A 20,442-nucleotide genomic window follows, 5' to 3' on the forward strand; every position below is an offset into this window, starting at 1 on the left:
AAACTGCTTTTACTTTGATGTAAAATGCCTGACAGGTAAGGCTGATTAAAGCAAGACATGGATGGGAACCTGGGACTGGGAAATCACAGGAGTTCCAGAAACACAGCTGAGGGAGGGACAGGACTCGCAGATCACTGTTCCAGGGGACAGTTTCAGCAGGAGGGATAGAAGGAGAGGCAAGAGAATGGGGGAATGGAGTTTTTGATCAGTGAAAACATCACTGCAGCACTGAGAGAGGATATTCCTGGGGATCTCCCAGTGAAGCTATGTTAGTGGAACTGAGAAATAAGAATGAATAATCAGTTTGATATGACTGTACGACAGGCCCGCAGTAGTCAGTGGGAAATTGAGCAGCAAATATGTCGGAGATCTCAGATATCTGTAAGAGTGGTAGGGTTGTAATGGTCGGGGATTTTAACTTTCCAAAGCTAGACTCGGACTGCAAGAGTGTTCAGAGCTTGGATTGAAGGAATTTGTTCAGTGTGTTCAAGAAAACTGTCTCTATCCATGGAACTGGTCCGACTGGAGATAGGGATAAAATCTGACCTCCCTTTGGGAGACAAGGTAGTGAAAGGGGCTGAAGTGTTTGTGGGGGAGCACATTTGCAAAGTCACCATAATTCCATTAGTTTGAAAATAGAGATGGAAAAGAACAGCCTGGTCCACAAGTCAAAGGTCAAAACTAACCTTGCCCCAATCCAGAAGGTATTAGACAAGACCATCCAAAAGTTGATTCGTGGAGGCTATTTGCAAGTAAAGTGGGATTCTTTCAAAAGAGAGATAAATTAAGATTTCAGGGCCAGCATATTCCTTTTAGTGTGAAGGACAATGCAGACATAAGTGGGAAATACTGGATGACTGGGGATATTGAGGCTCTGGTCAAGACAAAAGGGGATACATGTCATATACAGCCAGCTGGATTAACTCAATCCCTTGAAGAACATTGTGGGTGTAGTAATACTCTTAAGGGGAAACCATGAGGGCCCAAAGGGGACCTGACAGAGCTTTGGCAGAGAAGGTTCAGAAAAATCCAGAGAGATTGTACAAGTATAATAACAACAGAAGATTACCTCGAGACATAATGTGATTCCTTAAAGTTCAGTGAAGCCATCCATGTCTGGAACAACAGAAAATGGCGAGATCAGAAACAAAAATTTCATGTCAGAACTGACTGTGGAAAAAACACTGGAGAAGCCGGGAAATAAACAGTGATGTACACAGGAGATGCTAAAGGTGTTAAAATGCATTGCAATTATACAACTCCTTGGGAACTAGTCAAGTACATCCCAGGACATTGGGGTAAATTAGGAAACAAACTTACAAAGACATTTCTATCACTGACAGCCACGGGGAGTGAGTTGGGAGCCTGGATTATGGCTAATGTTGTGCCAGCATTTAGGAAAGGCTGTGAGGCAAAGCCAGGGACATAAACACAAATTAGCTTGATGTCAGTGGTGTGAGTGATGTTGGAAGTGATTCTGTGGGACAGGCGTAACATGCATTTGGAAAGGCAATGATTGATTAGAGTAAGTCAGCAAAGCTTTGTGCGTATAAAGGAGTGTCTCTCAAACCTGATAGAGGTTGTTTAAGAGGTGACCAAGGAGGTGGATGAAGGCAGAGCAGTAGATGTTGTCTATCCTAACTTCAGCAAGGCGTTTGACAGGGTTTATCATGGTGCACTGGTTAGTAAGGTTAGATCACATGGGATCAGGGAGACCGAGACAAACAGACACAAAATGGGCTTGATAGTAGGAGACAGAGGATGGTGGCAGAGGGTTGTTGTGCAGACTGGGTGCCTCTGACCAGCGGTGTGCCATAAGGATTGGTGCTGGGGTCACGCATGTGCATTATTGACATAAGCGAGAGTATAGGAATTAATTTTAGTAAGTTTGTGGATAGTAAAATAAGTGTTATAGTGGGCAGTGAATACAGTTATCAAAGGTGATCTTAACCCACTGAGCCAGTTGTTCAAGAAATGAAAGGTGGAGTTGAATTCAGGAGCTGGATTTTGTTATAACAAACCAGAGACAACTAAAACAATCAATGGAATAGCTCTGGGCCGTGTTGTCAAACAGAGAGAGAGAGAGAGGCAGAAAGTCCAAGAGCTTCAGTTACATTGTTCCTTGGAAGTGGCATCGCAGGTGGACAGGCCAGGGAAAGCAGCATGTGACACATTTCCCCTCATGGAACAGAGCATTGAGTACATGAGTTGATACATCATGATATGGCAGTTTCAGACATTGCTGGGTCTCCAGATGGAGGACTGTGTAGAATTCTGATCCTCCTGCTTTGGGAAGCATATTCTCAAACTGAAAATGGAGGAAAGATTGACAAAGATGTTACTGATACTGGAGGGTTTGACTTGAAAGGAGAGGATGGATAAGTTGGAAAACAAAACGTTGGGATGAGATATATTTGACAGATAAGGTTAAGAGTATGCAAAGAGATCCTACAGCATGCACGAACAAAAGAGCAACTGGAGAGACAACAGATCAACGAGGCCATCCATGCGTGGAACCACAGGAGGTGGTGGAGAGCCTAAATGAACATTTCATGTCAGTACGTACTATGGACAAAGACTTGGAAACAAAGGGAAATAATCAGTGATGCCTTATAAAGAGTCCCCATTACAGAAGAGGTGGTGCTGGAGATCTTAGAACACAAAGGTAGAGAAAGCCCCAGGTCCTGAACAAGTGTATCCCAGAACATTGTGGCAAAGTTGCAGCAGAGAAAGTGGCAGAGATATTTGTGTCGTCCTTTACATTTCCCTTGGGCGTAGGTGGCTGAGGGGTGAGCTTATAAAGGATTATAAAGGATTATAAAACCACAGGGCGTATACGTAGGGTGAATAGTGAAGGTCTCTATCCCCGGGTAGGGGATCCCATACTAGAGGGCATAAATATGAGGTGAGAGAGGAGATACTTAAAATGGACCGGAGGAGAACATTTCCCACACAGAGGATGGTGCACGTATTGAATGAGCTGTCAGAGAAATGGGAGAGAAAAGTGCAAGTACACCATGGAAAATATATTTAGGTAGGAACATGGAGAGGAGAAGGTTTGAAGGGATATGGATCAAATGCAGGGAAATGTCACTCGTTCAGGAACCATGGTCAACATGGACATGGACTAGTTGCATTGAAGGTTCTGTTTTCATGCTGTATGACTTTATCATTGGAGGGGGAGAGTATCGAGATAAGGCATGTTGCAGAGACTGAACCAAGTTGCAGCAATAGAGATGATAGTCCGGAATGCAGCATATTTCAAATATGTGGAGGGAATGTAGGGGAAGGGAGGAGGTTACAGGGACAGGAGCTGTTATAGGAGTTAAAAATTATTGAAGACACTGACATGCTGTAGATACAGTGTTGGAGAGGGAATACAGAACAGAAAGATCCCATGCAGCATTCCCTCCCTCTTGTGGGAGGCCGGCTTTTCCCTCTGTTGTACTGATGCTCACTAAGACAGCACAGACCTGGATGGATAATTGTGAACTCTATATGCTTTCTCAAAACAACAAAACTAACAGTGGGGGCAGTGATTGAGCCTCAGGTGTGTCTCTGTACTGTGCTCCCCCTCCAGCACTGTATCTGTGTCATGTCTTGTTAGCGATGTTAGGAGCCCTCTCATTGCTCCCTGCTCTGTGCACTGTGAGTGATCTTACCTCTCTGCAGGATTTATTGAAGACTCCAGATCTCCCTGCCCTTTGTCTCTCTGGCTGACTAACCATCTTCAATGTGGTAATGTACGAGACACCCAGCATTTGGGAAGTCAATTGAGTCAGGAACTTTCTGGGAACCTACAGGAGACAGAGAGAGAGAGAGAATGGGAAATTAGGCTGATACAATGAGGGTTACATATGGAGAATGGCACAGAGTCCCATAGATATATGGAAAGTCCCAGTCTCCATCCCTGGCCTGTGCTGCTGCGTCTCTGTGGAGTGAACCATTTTGTTGCCTCAGGATCTGGAGTAGCTGCAAGAGCGAGACTCGCTGACAGAGGCAGCAATTAGACCCACACAGTGAGGGATACCACATGGAGAGATACTGAGTGATATCACCAGAGTGTTGTTATGCAGGAGCTCAATTGGAAGTGAAAGAAAATGGGGAACTGGCGCAGTTGGTAGTGTGGCCGAGCGGTCTAAGGCGCTGGATTTAGGTTCCAGTCTCGACAGGGGCGTGGGTTCGAATCCCACCACTGCCATTGCTGCTGATCGACTGCAACGGTGCAGCTTGTTGAAATGCTGTTGCCACCACTGATGTTGTTTCGTTCAGAACAAAATTCGATTTGTTTCCCTGGGAATTAACTGTCGAGTGGGAAAGTGCCAAATTTCCTCTGCTGTCATGATCGTGTTCGTCTCCCGCGTGGAAAATTGCAAACATCTCTACTGTTGCTTTACGTTCCAAGCATGTTGAGATTTTACTGGAACCGAATGGTGACTGCTATTTCATCGCTGTTGTGAAACAAAGTCCTGCGGTGAGTCGATTCATCGTTATTTGGCTTTCTGGCGAGTGGGAAAATCGTTCCGATGAATTTTGATGTCATATGCTATTGAATTTCTCCAATTTCCTTCGTTTCTGTCCCGGAGACCCCTGAAGGGAAAGGTAATCTAATCGAGACTGTGATTGGTGAAATTCACTTTTTGTGGCCCATTCTTATTATGTTCTTTCTTTCTCTCTTTTCAGCATTGTCTGTGATATGGTGGTGCACTGAGGCTCAAGTATCATTGAAAAGTAATTTGGAATTGCCCTGTTGTTAGTTGTGAGATTACTTTACGGCTCATGCCCTCGGAGTGTCTCACATTTAGCATTCATGCTCACTGTATCTGAAAATGCATTTGGTTTGCCAGTTTTGTTTGTGTTGCGTGCCAAATGTTTTCTGTTTTGCGATTCGTTCAATACATTACGAATTAACAGGCTTTCTGAGGTAATTTCCAGCTGCAAAAACTCCTCAACTGAGAATCTGGGAAAATTTCACAGAGTATGGTCAGTCGCAGCAAAAGTAAGGAAGTCCTTCGTTTCTGCAGTGTTTCACAATACTACCTTTCCAGTGAGCAGTCGAACAGACTAAATGATTGTGCCACAGACTGCGACGGCCAGCTCGGCTAAAAAGTTATCCTTTTAAAGCCGGTGTAAGCAACACAACGTTATTGGGCTACACCGCGTGAAAACAGATACCTCGGTGTATCTCGTCCATGCATACCACACAGCCAAAATTAAACAACTCCCATGAAACAACGAGCATTTGGAAACAGAAAGGTGAAAGGTAGAACGTCTTCAACTTTCAGTGTCGGATACCACTGAGCTGCAGCAGGGGCGGCTGTGGGCTTGTTTCTGTAGCATAGTGATCAGCACGTTCACCTTCCGCAAGATAGGTTCCCGCGGTCGAAACTGTTTTGTTCTTCATCTGCAGCCTTTTACATGGACAAGAACGGAGCTTTCCTGCTTGCTTTCCCATCTGCAAACCTGCCTTCGAATTTGCTTGAACAAATCTGCTCTCGTAGTGAAATGCAATGCATTTCCATTTGATTACTGTGCAGAGCATTGTAAAGATATTCTACAAACTGCTTCTGATCATGTGCCATTCAGTTTGAGAGTGTAGTTACCGATCCTTCCACGAAGAGCAATACTGCATTTGCATTCCTTGCTGAGGCGGCCCGGTTCAAAGACAGGGAAGAAGGTGATGCGCTGGTGTCACAGTGCACCACGGATTCCTGAACTATTCTGTCTGCCAAATGTACCCCAAAGTCGTATCTGAAAGGCCTCATTTGGAAGCTGTCTGTCGTTATTCAAAGTGCGAGAATTGGCACCAGAGGTCCTGCATCATGTTTTGGAGCAGTTCGCACGTTAGTGGCTCATTCAATCAGCAACAGCAATGAAAGAAATTGCACTCTCAGAGGAAGCTCTGGACCTGTGCTTTCAAAGCTAGCATTAAGGTGCGCCCCGAGATCTAAGCCATGTTGGAATTTAAACGGAGGAATCGACAAAGAGGCTGCAGAATAACATCGCATCCTTTTGGTTTTCATTAAATCACTGATGAGCAGGAAAATGTAAACGGGGAGAGCGACTGGGAAAGTGAGGCAGTTGCAGCTCTGTTGAAACTCCTTCTTTTTGAGTCACTCAGCAACAAGAGGCGTGAAGGTGACTCAGGCGTGAGAGCTCTTCACATCGAGAACAAAAAGCAATCAAGTGCAGTTAGCACCACTCCCGGAGTGGGGGTGGGGTGAGATAATTAGCTTTTGATTTCAGTTCCTCTGTTCAGAAACTGCCTTTTAAATTGAGGTGAACAGAAACTGCATTTCTAATAAGCACCATGGAATTTAGCAAGATTTTTTGAGTCGCTTCTCGTCGATTCCCACGCAGGTTTCCAACTCAGTTGATGTCGATGTGGCTCATGTCCAGGTGTGAACATCCCTGCAGCCAATTGCATAAAAGGCAAGGAAAGTGGCATCTCGAACTGGCCCCGAGGTCAGAGCATCCTCACAATGTGATCGGTCGTTCTCGGATTGTAATGCTACCTCCGGTGTTAGTGTGGAGAACATTCTTTGGGACTATTATTCTACAAAACAGACACAGTGACTGAAACTATGCTGCACGGTATGATGTGGAACACGGCCTGCTCAGCTTTGTTTATTTTCCCTGTAGTCCGGTGTGTTTCATGTTCCGTGTAAACGTGAAAGTTGTCCTATTTCGAGCAATGGGTGAAATCATTTAGCAAAGTAAGAATCGAAATTGCAGTAATGTCAAGCAGTTCATGGTTATTTGACCAAATCATAAGCGAACATGTATGCTCACGCACTCACAGATACATTTGTAGTTGAAAAGAGTCTGAGAAGATAGCCTCAGCTTACCATTGATTTTTATCCGGATTGATGGGCTATCATTATCTGCTGCGAAATTGATATTGTAGCCGGGCACATCCACGCAGCCGTGCGAGTCCGAGAGGGATCATGGAACCCTTTTCACTTGACTTTCCATCTGTTGTTATGCAGGAGCTCAATTGGAAGTGAAAGAAAATGGGGAACTGGCGCAGTTGGTAGTGTGGCCGAGCGGTCTAAGGCGCTGGATTTAGGTTTCAGTCTCGACAGGGGCGTGGGTTCGAATCCCACCACTGCTATTGCTGCTGATCGACTGCAACGGTGCAGCTTGTTGAAATGCTGTTGCCACCACTGATGTTGTTTCGTTCAGAACAAAATTCGATTTGTTTCCCTGGGAATTAACTGTCGAGTGGGAAAGTGCCAAATTTCCTCTGCTGTCATGATCGTGTTCGTCTCCCGCGTGGAAAATTGCAAACATCTCTACTGTTGCTTTACGTTCCAAGCATGTTGAGATTTTACTGGAACCGAATGGTGACTGCTATTTCATCGCTGTTGTGAAACAAAGTCCTGCGGTGAGTCGATTCATCGTTATTTGGCTTTCTGGCGAGTGGGAAAATCGTTCCGATGAATTTTGATGTCATATGCTATTGAATTTCTCCAATTTCCTTCGTTTCTGTCCCGGAGACCCCTGAAGGGAAAGGTAATCTAATCGAGACTGTGATTGGTGAAATTCACTTTTTGTGGCCCATTCTTATTATGTTCTTTCTTTCTCTCTTTTCAGCATTGTCTGTGATATGGTGGTGCACTGAGGCTCAAGTATCATTGAAAAGTAATTTGGAATTGCCCTGTTGTTAGTTGTGAGATTACTTTACGGCTCATGCCCTCGGAGTGTCTCACATTTAGCATTCATGCTCACTGTATCTGAAAATGCATTTGGTTTGCCAGTTTTGTTTGTGTTGCGTGCCAAATGTTTTCTGTTTTGCGATTCGTTCAATACATTACGAATTAACAGGCTTTCTGAGGTAATTTCCAGCTGCCAAAACTCCTCAACTGAGAATCTGGGAAAATTTCACAGAGTATGGTCAGTCGCAGCAAAAGTAAGGAAGTCCTTCGTTTCTGCAGTGTTTCACAATACTACCTTTCCAGTGAGCAGTCGAACAGACTAAATGATTGTGCCACAGACTGCGACGGCCAGCTCGGCTAAAAAGTTATCCTTTTAAAGCCGGTGTAAGCAACACAACGTTATTGGGCTACACCGCGTGAAAACAGATACCTCGGTGTATCTCGTCCATGCATACCACACAGCCAAAATTAAACAACTCCCATGAAACAACGAGCATTTGGAAACAGAAAGGTGAAAGGTAGAACGTCTTCAACTTTCAGTGTCGGATACCACTGAGCTGCAGCAGGGGCGGCTGTGGGCTTGTTTCTGTAGCATAGTGATCAGCACGTTCACCTTCCGCAAGATAGGTTCCCGCGGTCGAAACTGTTTTGTTCTTCATCTGCAGCCTTTCACATGGACAAGAACGGAGCTTTCCTGCTTGCTTTCCCATCTGCAAACCTGCCTTCGAATTTGCTTGAACAAATCTGCTCTCGTAGTGAAATGCAATGCATTTCCATTTGATTACTGTGCAGAGCATTGTAAAGATATTCTACAAACTGCTTCTGATCATGTGCCATTCAGTTTGAGAGTGTAGTTACCGATCCTTCCACGAAGAGCAATACTGCATTTGCATTCCTTGCTGAGGCGGCCCGGTTCAAAGACAGGGAAGAAGGTGATGCGCTGGTGTCACAGTGCACCACGGATTCCTGAACTATTCTGTCTGCCAAATGTACCCCAAAGTCGTATCTGAAAGGCCTCATTTGGAAGCTGTCTGTCGTTATTCAAAGTGCGAGAATTGGCACCAGAGGTCCTGCATCATGTTTTGGAGCAGTTCGCACGTTAGTGGCTCATTCAATCAGCAACAGCAATGAAAGAAATTGCACTCTCAGAGGAAGCTCTGGACCTGTGCTTTCAAAGCTAGCATTAAGGTGCGCCCCGAGATCTAAGCCATGTTGGAATTTAAACGGAGGAATCGACAAAGAGGCTGCAGAATAAGATCGCATCCTTTTGGTTTTCATTAAATCACTGATGAGCAGGAAAATGTAAACGGGGAGAGCGACTGGGAAAGTGAGGCAGTTGCAGCTCTGTTGAAACTCCTTCTTTTTGAGTCACTCAGCAACAAGAGGCGTGAAGGTGACTCAGGCGTGAGAGCTCTTCACATCGAGAACAAAAAGCAATCAAGTGCAGTTAGCACCACTCCCGGAGTGGGGGTGGGGTGAGATAATTAGCTTTTGATTTCAGTTCCTCTGTTCAGAAACTGCCTTTTAAATTGAGGTGAACAGAAACTGCATTTCTAATAAGCACCATGGAATTTAGCAAGATTTTTTGAGTCGCTTCTCGTCGATTCCCACGCAGGTTTCCAACTCAGTTGATGTCGATGTGGCTCATGTCCAGGTGTGAACATCCCTGCAGCCAATTGCATAAAAGGCAAGGAAAGTGGCATCTCGAACTGGCCCCGAGGTCAGAGCATCCTCACAATGTGATCGGTCGTTCTCGGATTGTAATGCTACCTCCGGTGTTAGTGTGGAGAACATTCTTTGGGACTATTATTCTACAAAACAGACACAGTGACTGAAACTATGCTGCACGGTATGATGTGGAACACGGCCTGCTCAGCTTTGTTTATTTTCCCTGTAGTCCGGTGTGTTTCATGTTCCGTGTAAACGTGAAAGTTGTCCTATTTCGAGCAATGGGTGAAATCATTTAGCAAAGTAAGAATCGAAATTGCAGTAATGTCAAGCAGTTCATGGTTATTTGACCAAATCATAAGCGAACATGTATGCTCACGCACTCACAGATACATTTGTAGTTGAAAAGAGTCTGAGAAGATAGCCTCAGCTTACCATTGATTTTTATCCGGATTGATGGGCTATCATTATCTGCTGCGAAATTGATATTGTAGCCGGGCACATCCACGCAGCCGTGCGAGTCCGAGAGGGATCATGGAACCCTTTTCACTTGACTTTCCATCTGTTGTTATGCAGGAGCTCAATTGGAAGTGAAAGAAAATGGGGAACTGGCGCAGTTGGTAGTGTGGCCGAGCGGTCTAAGGCGCTGGATTTAGGTTCCAGTCTCGACAGGGGCGTGGGTTCGAATCCCACCACTGCCATTGCTGCTGATCGACTGCAACGGTGCAGCTTGTTGAAATGCTGTTGCCACCACTGATGTTGTTTCGTTCAGAACAAAATTCGATTTGTTTCCCTGGGAATTAACTGTCGAGTGGGAAAGTGCCAAATTTCCTCTGCTGTCATGATCGTGTTCGTCTCCCGCGTGGAAAATTGCAAACATCTCTACTGTTGCTTTACGTTCCAAGCATGTTGAGATTTTACTGGAACCGAATGGTGACTGCTATTTCATCGCTGTTGTGAAACAAAGTCCTGCGGTGAGTCGATTCATCGTTATTTGGCTTTCTGGCGAGTGGGAAAATCGTTCCGATGAATTTTGATGTCATATGCTATTGAATTTCTCCAATTTCCTTCGTTTCTGTCCCGGAGACCCCTGAAGGGAAAGGTAATCTAATCGAGACTGTGATTGGTGAAATTCACTTTTTGTGGCCCATTCTTATTATGTTCTTTCTTTCTCTCTTTTCAGCATTGTCTGTGATATGGTGGTGCACTGAGGCTCAAGTATCATTGAAAAGTAATTTGGAATTGCCCTGTTGTTAGTTGTGAGATTACTTTACGGCTCATGCCCTCGGAGTGTCTCACATTTAGCATTCATGCTCACTGTATCTGAAAATGCATTTGGTTTGCCAGTTTTGTTTGTGTTGCGTGCCAAATGTTTTCTGTTTTGCGATTCGTTCAATACATTACGAATTAACAGGCTTTCTGAGGTAATTTCCAGCTGCAAAAACTCCTCAACTGAGAATCTGGGAAAATTTCACAGAGTATGGTCAGTCGCAGCAAAAGTAAGGAAGTCCTTCGTTTCTGCAGTGTTTCACAATACTACCTTTCCAGTGAGCAGTCGAAAAGACTAAATGATTGTGCCACAGACTGCGACGGCCAGCTCGGCTAAAAAGTTATCCTTTTAAAGCCGGTGTAAGCAACACAACGTTATTGGGCTACACCGCGTGAAAACAGATACTTCGGTGTATCTCGTCCATGCATACCACACAGCCAAAATTAAACAACTCCCATGAAACAACGAGCATTTGGAAACAGAAAGGTGAAAGGTAGAACGTCTTCAACTTTCAGTGTCGGATACCACTGAGCTGCAGCAGGGGCGGCTGTGGGCTTGTTTCTGTAGCATAGTGATCAGCACGTTCACCTTCCGCAAGATAGGTTCCCGCGGTCGAAACTGTTTTGTTCTTCATCTGCAGCCTTTTACATGGACAAGAACGGAGCTTTCCTGCTTGCTTTCCCATCTGCAAACCTGCCTTCGAATTTGCTTGAACAAATCTGCTCTCGTAGTGAAATGCAATGCATTTCCATTTGATTACTGTGCAGAGCATTGTAAAGATATTCTACAAACTGCTTCTGATCATGTGCCATTCAGTTTGAGAGTGTAGTTACCGATCCTTCCACGAAGAGCAATACTGCATTTGCATTCCTTGCTGAGGCGGCCCGGTTCAAAGACAGGGAAGAAGGTGATGCGCTGGTGTCACAGTGCACCACGGATTCCTGAACTATTCTGTCTGCCAAATGTACCCCAAAGTCGTATCTGAAAGGCCTCATTTGGAAGCTGTCTGTCGTTATTCAAAGTGCGAGAATTGGCACCAGAGGTCCTGCATCATGTTTTGGAGCAGTTCGCACGTTAGTGGCTCATTCAATCAGCAACAGCAATGAAAGAAATTGCACTCTCAGAGGAAGCTCTGGACCTGTGCTTTCAAAGCTAGCATTAAGGTGCGCCCCGAGATCTAAGCCATGTTGGAATTTAAACGGAGGAATCGACAAAGAGGCTGCAGAATAAGATCGCATCCTTTTGGTTTTCATTAAATCACTGATGAGCAGGAAAATGTAAACGGGGAGAGCGACTGGGAAAGTGAGGCAGTTGCAGCTCTGTTGAAACTCCTTCTTTTTGAGTCACTCAGCAACAAGAGGCGTGAAGGTGACTCAGGCGTGAGAGCTCTTCACATCGAGAACAAAAAGCAATCAAGTGCAGTTAGCACCACTCCCGGAGTGGGGGTGGGGTGAGATAATTAGCTTTTGATTTCAGTTCCTCTGTTCAGAAACTGCCTTTTAAATTGAGGTGAACAGAAACTGCATTTCTAATAAGCACCATGGAATTTAGCAAGATTTTTTGAGTCGCTTCTCGTCGATTCCCACGCAGGTTTCCAACTCAGTTGATGTCGATGTGGCTCATGTCCAGGTGTGAACATCCCTGCAGCCAATTGCATAAAAGGCAAGGAAAGTGGCATCTCGAACTGGCCCCGAGGTCAGAGCATCCTCACAATGTGATCGGTCGTTCTCGGATTGTAATGCTACCTCCGGTGTTAGTGTGGAGAACATTCTTTGGGACTATTATTCTACAAAACAGACACAGTGACTGAAACTATGCTGCACGGTATGATGTGGAACACGGCCTGCTCAGCTTTGTTTATTTTCCCTGTAGTCCGGTGTGTTTCATGTTCCGTGTAAACGTGAAAGTTGTCCTATTTCGAGCAATGGGTGAAATCATTTAGCAAAGTAAGAATCGAAATTGCAGTAATGTCAAGCAGTTCATGGTTATTTGACCAAATCATAAGCGAACATGTATGCTCACGCACTCACAGATACATTTGTAGTTGAAAAGAGTCTGAGAAGATAGCCTCAGCTTACCATTGATTTTTATCCGGATTGATGGGCTATCATTATCTGCTGCGAAATTGATATTGTAGCCGGGCACATCCACGCAGCCGTGCGAGTCCGAGAGGGATCATGGAACCCTTTTCACTTGACTTTCCATCTGTTGTTATGCAGGAGCTCAATTGGAAGTGAAAGAAAATGGGGAACTGGCGCAGTTGGTAGTGTGGCCGAGCGGTCTAAGGCGCTGGATTTAGGTTCCAGTCTCGACAGGGGCGTGGGTTCGAATCCCACCACTGCCATTGCTGCTGATCGACTGCAACGGTGCAGCTTGTTGAAATGCTGTTGCCACCACTGATGTTGTTTCGTTCAGAACAAAATTCGATTTGTTTCCCTGGGAATTAACTGTCGAGTGGGAAAGTGCCAAATTTCCTCTGCTGTCATGATCGTGTTCGTCTCCCGCGTGGAAAATTGCAAACATCTCTACTGTTGCTTTACGTTCCAAGCATGTTGAGATTTTACTGGAACCGAATGGTGACTGCTATTTCATCGCTGTTGTGAAACAAAGTCCTGCGGTGAGTCGATTCATCGTTATTTGGCTTTCTGGCGAGTGGGAAAATCGTTCCGATGAATTTTGATGTCATATGCTATTGAATTTCTCCAATTTCCTTCGTTTCTGTCCCGGAGACCCCTGAAGGGAAAGGTAATCTAATCGAGACTGTGATTGGTGAAATTCACTTTTTGTGGCCCATTCTTATTATGTTCTTTCTTTCTCTCTTTTCAGCATTGTCTGTGATATGGTGGTGCACTGAGGCTCAAGTATCATTGAAAAGTAATTTGGAATTGCCCTGTTGTTAGTTGTGAGATTACTTTACGGCTCATGCCCTCGGAGTGTCTCACATTTAGCATTCATGCATTTGGTTTGCCAGTTTTGTTTGTGTTGCGTGCCAAATGTTTTCTGTTTTGCGATTCGTTCAATACATTACGAATTAACAGGCTTTCTGAGGTAATTTCCAGCTGCAAAAACTCCTCAACTGAGAATCTGGGAAAATTTCACAGAGTATGGTCAGTCGGAGCAAAAGTAAGGAAGTCCTTCGTTTCTGCAGTGTTTCACAATACTACCTTTCCAGTGAGCAGTCGAACAGACTAAATGATTGTGCCACAGACTGCGACGGCCAGCTCGGCTAAAAAGTTATCCTTTTAAAGCCGGTGTAAGCAACACAACGTTATTGGGCTACACCGCGTGAAAACAGATACTTCGGTGTATCTCGTCCATGCATACCACACAGCCAAAATTAAACAACTCCCATGAAACAACGAGCATTTGGAAACAGAAAGGTGAAAGGTAGAACGTCTTCAACTTTCAGTGTCGGATACCACTGAGCTGCAGCAGGGGCGGCTGTGGGCTTGTTTCTGTAGCATAGTGATCAGCACGTTCACCTTCCGCAAGATAGGTTCCCGCGGTCGAAACTGTTTTGTTCTTCATCTGCAGCCTTTTACATGGACAAGAACGGAGCTTTCCTGCTTGCTTTCCCATCTGCAAACCTGCCTTCGAATTTGCTTGAACAAATCTGCTCTCGTAGTGAAATGCAATGCATTTCCATTTGATTACTGTGCAGAGCATTGTAAAGATATTCTACAAACTGCTTCTGATCATGTGCCATTCAGTTTGAGAGTGTAGTTACCGATCCTTCCACGAAGAGCAATACTGCATTTGCATTCCTTGCTGAGGCGGCCCGGTTCAAAGACAGGGAAGAAGGTGATGCGCTGGTGTCACAGTGCACCACGGATTCCTGAACTATTCTGTCTGCCAAATGTACCCCAAAGTCGTATCTGAAAGGCCTCATTTGGAAGCTGTCTGTCGTTATTCAAAGTGCGAGAATTGGCACCAGAGGTCCTGCATCATGTTTTGGAGCAGTTCGCACGTTAGTGGCTCATTCAATCAGCAACAGCAATGAAAGAAATTGCACTCTCAGAGGAAGCTCTGGACCTGTGCTTTCAAAGCTAGCATTAAGGTGCGCCCCGAGATCTAAGCCATGTTGGAATTTAAACGGAGGAATCGACAAAGAGGCTGCAGAATAACATCGCATCCTTTTGGTTTTCATTAAATCACTGATGAGCAGGAAAATGTAAACGGGGAGAGCGACTGGGAAAGTGAGGCAGTTGCAGCTCTGTTGAAACTCCTTCTTTTTGAGTCACTCAGCAACAAGAGGCGTGAAGGTGACTCAGGCGTGAGAGCTCTTCACATCGAGAACAAAAAGCAATCAAGTGCAGTTAGCACCACTCCCGGAGTGGGGGTGGGGTGAGATAATTAGCTTTTGATTTCAGTTCCTCTGTTCAGAAACTGCCTTTTAAATTGAGGTGAACAGAAACTGCATTTCTAATAAGCACCATGGAATTTAGCAAGATTTTTTGAGTCGCTTCTCGTCGATTCCCACGCAGGTTTCCAACTCAGTTGATGTCGATGTGGCTCATGTCCAGGTGTGAACATCCCTGCAGCCAATTGCATAAAAGGCAAGGAAAGTGGCATCTCGAACTGGCCCCGAGGTCAGAGCATCCTCACAATGTGATCGGTCGTTCTCGGATTGTAATGCTACCTCCGGTGTTAGTGTGGAGAACATTCTTTGGGACTATTATTCTACAAAACAGACACAGTGACTGAAACTATGCTGCACGGTATGATGTGGAACACGGCCTGCTCAGCTTTGTTTATTTTCCCTGTAGTCCGGTGTGTTTCATGTTCCGTGTAAACGTGAAAGTTGTCCTATTTCGAGCAATGGGTGAAATCATTTAGCAAAGTAAGAATCGAAATTGCAGTAATGTCAAGCAGTTCATGGTTATTTGACCAAATCATAAGCGAACATGTATGCTCACGCACTCACAGATACATTTGTAGTTGAAAAGAGTCTGAGAAGATAGCCTCAGCTTACCATTGATTTTTATCCGGATTGATGGGCTATCATTATCTGCTGCGAAATTGATATTGTAGCCGGGCACATCCACGCAGCCGTGCGAGTCCGAGAGGGATCATGGAACCCTTTTCACTTGACTTTGCATGTGTTGTTATTGGTGGAGCACAATTAGAAATGCAAGAAAATGGGGTGGTTGATTGCTTGGTAGTGTGGCCGAGCGGTCTAAGGCACTGGATTCTACTTCCAAACCTGCAAGGTGGGTGTGTTCAAATTTCCCTCTCTGTCGTTTCAGCTGTTCAACTCCACTGCTGCTCCCTTTGTTGAAATGCTGCTTCGATCCCTGCTGCATTTTTGTTCAAACTAACGTAGTTTAGCTTCCCCGGGAATTAACTGTGGTGTGGAATCGTGCTGAGTTTTGCAAAGTTTCTCAGCTGTCATGACGGTGTTCACCTCCCGGGCAGAAGGCCACAAACAGCTCGACTGATGCTTTATGTCTCAGGCAAGTTGAGTTGTTACTCGACAAGAATGGAGACTGTCATTTCATCGCTGTTGTTAAACAAACTCCTGCGGTGAGTCGATTCATCGTGATTTGGCTTTCTGATGAATTGGAAAATCATTCCAGTGAATATGTTATTGAGTTTCTCCCATTTCCTTCATTTCCGTCCTGGAGACAGCGGCGTTTGAAATCATAATTGATCCGTGCCCTGGCTACAGTCTGCGAACACATTCCCATTCTGCTCCCCTAACAACAAACTGTGCATCGTTCCCCACTCTTTTCTCACATGAAAGACCTGTAGCCACATCTCGTGACTGTTCTCTGGCCGAGTTCTGTACTCCTAGCAATGACTTGTGACTCAGTCCTCCCTATTTCCCTCGTAACGGCTGAAACCTCACCCCGACTCTGTTCTCCTCCCAACTGCCTGTGACGGCATCCCCGCTGCACATCGATCACAAGAGCCTTCCCCATACTCTACCCCTCGCAACGGCCTGTGAACCCATTCCCATTTTGTTCTTCTCGTAATGGCCAATGAACCCATCCTCATTCTTTTCTCGCAGCAACGGCTGGGAAATCCATTTCAACTCTCTTCTACCACCAACGACGTGTGATCCCATCCGCACTGTGATGTCCATGGTCTGTGTATCCATATGCACGATTGTTCTCAGAGCCACGGTCTGTGAACCCATTCTCATCCTGCTTCCCTATCAATTTTCTGAACCCAACCCCACGTTTTTCTCCCATCAACGATCTGTAATCCAGGCATTGGCCTGTGATCCCGTTTCGTGACTGTTTTCGTAGCAATATGATGTGATCCCAGCCCCATTTTGCTTACGTCGCAACAACGTGTAACTCAATCCCCACTCTGCCTCCCCAGGAATTACCTGTGAAACATTCCCCACTCTGTTCTACGACTGATGGCCTGTTAAATCATTCTGTTCCCTATCAAGAACTTGCAACCCCATTCCCAATCTGTTATCTTGGAAACAATCTGCGAACACATCACTCCATATGTTGCCCTAACAGCAGCTTGTGTCTTCATCCCTGCTGTTTTACACGAACAATTGCCTGTGATCTCTTCACGACTGAAGCAAAACCAAGCATCAGGTAATTCAGAGACATGGAGATTGGTAGGTAGAGAGAGTGCAAGATGAAGAGTGAGTGAAGGAAAACGGCGGAGGATGTGTAAGACCAGAAGCAAGAGCAAAGACAGCGAAACTCAAACCCAGCTCTCAAACCCGGTCCCCTCCACATCCTTGAGAAACAGGACTGGGGTTAAAACTTCGCGAGAAGATTTGTAACTCGGGTGCTCGTTGTTGTGGTTCTGTTGCCCAGGCTGCGAATTTTTGTTGCAGACGTTTCGTCCCCTGTCTATGTGACATCCTCAGTGCTTGGGAGCCTCCTGAGAAGCGCTCCTGTGATGGTTCCTGCGGAATTTATAGTGGTTTGTCTCTGCCACTTCCGGTTTTCAGTTCCTGCTGTCCTTTTCAGTGGTCGGTATATTGGATCCAGGTCGATGTGCTTATTGATTGAATCTGTGGATGAGTGCATTGCCTCTAGGAATGCCCTGGCTGATCTCTGTTTGGCTTGTACAATAATAGTAGTGTTGTCCCAGTCGAACTCATGTTGCTTGTCATCTGCGTGTGTAGCTACTCAGGATAGCTGGTCGTTTCGTTTCGTGGCTAATTGTTGTTCATGGATGCGGATCGTTATTTGTCTTCCTGTTTGTCCTATGTAGTGTTTTGTGCAGTCCTTGCATGGGAGTTTGTACACTGAGTTGGTTTTGCTCATGCTGGGTATCGGGTTCTTCGTTCTGGTGAGTCATTGTCTGAGAGTGGCTGTTGGTTTGTGTGCTGCTATGAGTCCTCGTGGTCGCAGTAATCTGGCTGTCAGTTTTGAAACACTCTTGATGTAAGGTAGTGTGGCTAGTCATTTGCGTTGTGGCATGTCCTCATTCCGTTGCCTTTCCCTTAGGCATCTGTTGATGAAATTGCGGGGTTATCCGTTTTTGGCTAAAACATTGTATCGGTGTTATTCTTCCTGTTTTTGCAGTCCTGGTGTACTGAAATGTGTTGTGGCCCTTTTGAAGTGTGTTTTGATGCAACTTATTGTGTGTGATGGGGTGGTTGCTTTCATAGTTCAGGACTTGGTCTGTGTGAGTGACTTTCCTGTATACCTTTGTGGTGTATTCTCTGTTCGGTGTTCTCTTTACCATCACGTCTAGGAATGGGAGTTGATTGTCCTTTTGTTCTTCTCTAGTGAATCGGATTCCTGTGAGGATGGCGTTGATGATCGGGTGTGTGTTCTCTATTTCTGTGTTTTTAATGATTACAAAGATGTAATCCACATATCTGACCCAGAGTTGAATTTGCAGTTAGACAGTTTGTTCTAACCTTTGCATTACCGCTTCTGCTATGAGTCCAGAGATGGGTGAGCCCATTGGTGTACCGTTCATATATTTGGTTGATGAATATGAAGCGTTGTGAGGCACCGGACGAGTAGTTTAACTATGCCATCCGTGTTGAAAGATTCAACGCCCTGTTGTCTGTTCTGTATGTCCAGCAGGTTGGCTATTGTTTCTCTGGGTAGGGTTTTGTCGATAGAAGTGAACAATGCTTTTACATCGAATGAGACCATAGTTTCTTCCTTGTCTATATGTATATTTCCGATGATGTCCAAGAATTCCAGCGTTGACTGTATAGAGTGTCTGGATCCGCTGATCAGATGTTTTTATTTCTGTTGCAGTTCTTTAGCAAGTTTGTGTGATGGTGTCCCTGGTAGTGATACTCTGGGTCTGAGTGGGATGTCTGGTTTGTGCACTTTATGTAGTCCATAAAATCTGGGGGTGTTGTTGCTTTCAGGTTTCAATCTTTGTAGGTCAAAATTGGTTATCCCTTGACAGTTTTTCCTTTGACAGTTGAAGGCTGGTTATTTTCAGGCCCTGCAGAAGGGTCACTCTTTCAAATTTTGATGTGCTGTTTCGTTGACGTCTCTATTCAATCCCCTGTGAAAGAAGATATAAGTGACATTGTCAGCTCAGGAAAGAAATTCACGAAAGAAAATCTGAGAACCTTAGAGGAGAACAGATTAATTGAGCAGAAGCCAAACTCAGGGAAAAAGATTCCCCAGAACGTTCTGTCTCAAAGGTTGCCAGTGTTCAGGCACAACTGGAGAAGAGAGACTGACAGCCAGTGAGCTCCTCGACCGTTGGGCCACGTGTTCTAATTTATAATGTGTTGCTTGAAACAGGATAGAGAGTGGGTCCAGGTGACAAACTAATGAGTTCTCTAGCTTCCTTCCTCCACACTTCCTCGCTTCCTGGATTCAAAACCGTATACAGCAAATTCAGAATTTACATACTTTCCACTTTTTTTTCCAATTGTTTATGTCCTTTATTTTCTTTCAGTTTGAAGCTGGCCCCAGCACACACTTTATTTCTCTTCTCCGGGCTTAATGGCTCTGATATTCCATTGCTCCTGTGATCCACCCTAACTTAGAACTTTCTTTTTTTCTTGATACAAACCACTTATTGTTAAAGCCTGTTCAATGTCTAGCATTCCCAGATCTATTGAAACCATCTTGATGTCTCTCTCTCTCTCTCTCACTCTGCACCCCCTCTCCCTCCACCTACCCCTCTCGCCCTCTGAGTTTCTGATTATTTTTCAGCGTTTTCAGGTAATCAAGGTGTGGATTTAAGATCAAGTAACTCGAAATGAAATCTGCAGCTGATAACAACCTGTGTATCTAAACTGAGGCAAAATGCAACTTGACACAACAAACATTGCAGAACACACAGTTTGGGCACTTAGTTAGCATATTAGACCATAACATATAGGAGCAGATATTAGTCCATTCAGACCATCAAGTCGTCTATACATTTCAATCTTGCATGATACGTTTCCTCACCTCATTGTCCCGCTTCTCCTCGTTTCCCTTGATTCTCAAGAACCTATCTATCTATCTCAGTCTTATACATACTCATCGGCCTGGCCTCCACAGCCTTCTGTGGCAATGAATTCCATAATCTCACCACTCATTTGATGAAGACTTTTATCCTTATCTCTGTTCTATTTGGTCTTCGCTTAACTCTAAGTCTATGCCCTCAGGTCCGAGTATCTCCAACTAATGGAAACATTTTCCCAACATCCACTCTGCCCAGGACATTCAGTATTCTGCACTTTTCAGTTAGATGCCTGTTCATCTCGCCAAATTCCACCGAGAATAGAATCACATTAACCAAACAGTAAAACAGCAACTAATGAAGTTAGAAGACCACATCCAGACCACAAGCAAAACTAATACAATTTACGAAATAACGTGCAAGAACTGTAACAAACAATATATTGGACAACAGGCACAAAACTAGCCCGACGATACATGAACACCAACTATCCAC

The 20,442-nt window shown here is 44.9% G+C and overlaps 4 non-coding genes across 4 annotated transcripts; all 4 read left to right on the plus strand.

The window, feature by feature from the left end:
* The first annotated feature begins 4,119 nt into the window (after nt 1-4,119).
* Nucleotides 4,120-4,201, plus strand: trnal-uag (transfer RNA leucine (anticodon UAG)). Its single transcript has one exon. It is a non-coding gene; the product is annotated as a tRNA-Leu (tRNA).
* A 2,831-nt stretch (nt 4,202-7,032) lies between these two features.
* trnal-uag (transfer RNA leucine (anticodon UAG)) lies at nt 7,033-7,114 on the plus strand. The gene has a single exon. It is a non-coding gene; the product is annotated as a tRNA-Leu (tRNA).
* A 2,831-nt stretch (nt 7,115-9,945) lies between these two features.
* trnal-uag (transfer RNA leucine (anticodon UAG)) lies at nt 9,946-10,027 on the plus strand. The gene has a single exon. It is a non-coding gene; the product is annotated as a tRNA-Leu (tRNA).
* Nucleotides 10,028-12,858: 2,831 nt separating this feature from the next.
* trnal-uag (transfer RNA leucine (anticodon UAG)) lies at nt 12,859-12,940 on the plus strand. Its single transcript has one exon. It is a non-coding gene; the product is annotated as a tRNA-Leu (tRNA).
* Nucleotides 12,941-20,442: the final 7,502 nt, after the last annotated feature.

This window comes from Hemiscyllium ocellatum (assembly GCF_020745735.1).
Source record: "Hemiscyllium ocellatum isolate sHemOce1 chromosome 17 unlocalized genomic scaffold, sHemOce1.pat.X.cur. SUPER_17_unloc_1, whole genome shotgun sequence".
Taxonomy (NCBI): Eukaryota; Metazoa; Chordata; class Chondrichthyes; order Orectolobiformes; family Hemiscylliidae; genus Hemiscyllium; species Hemiscyllium ocellatum.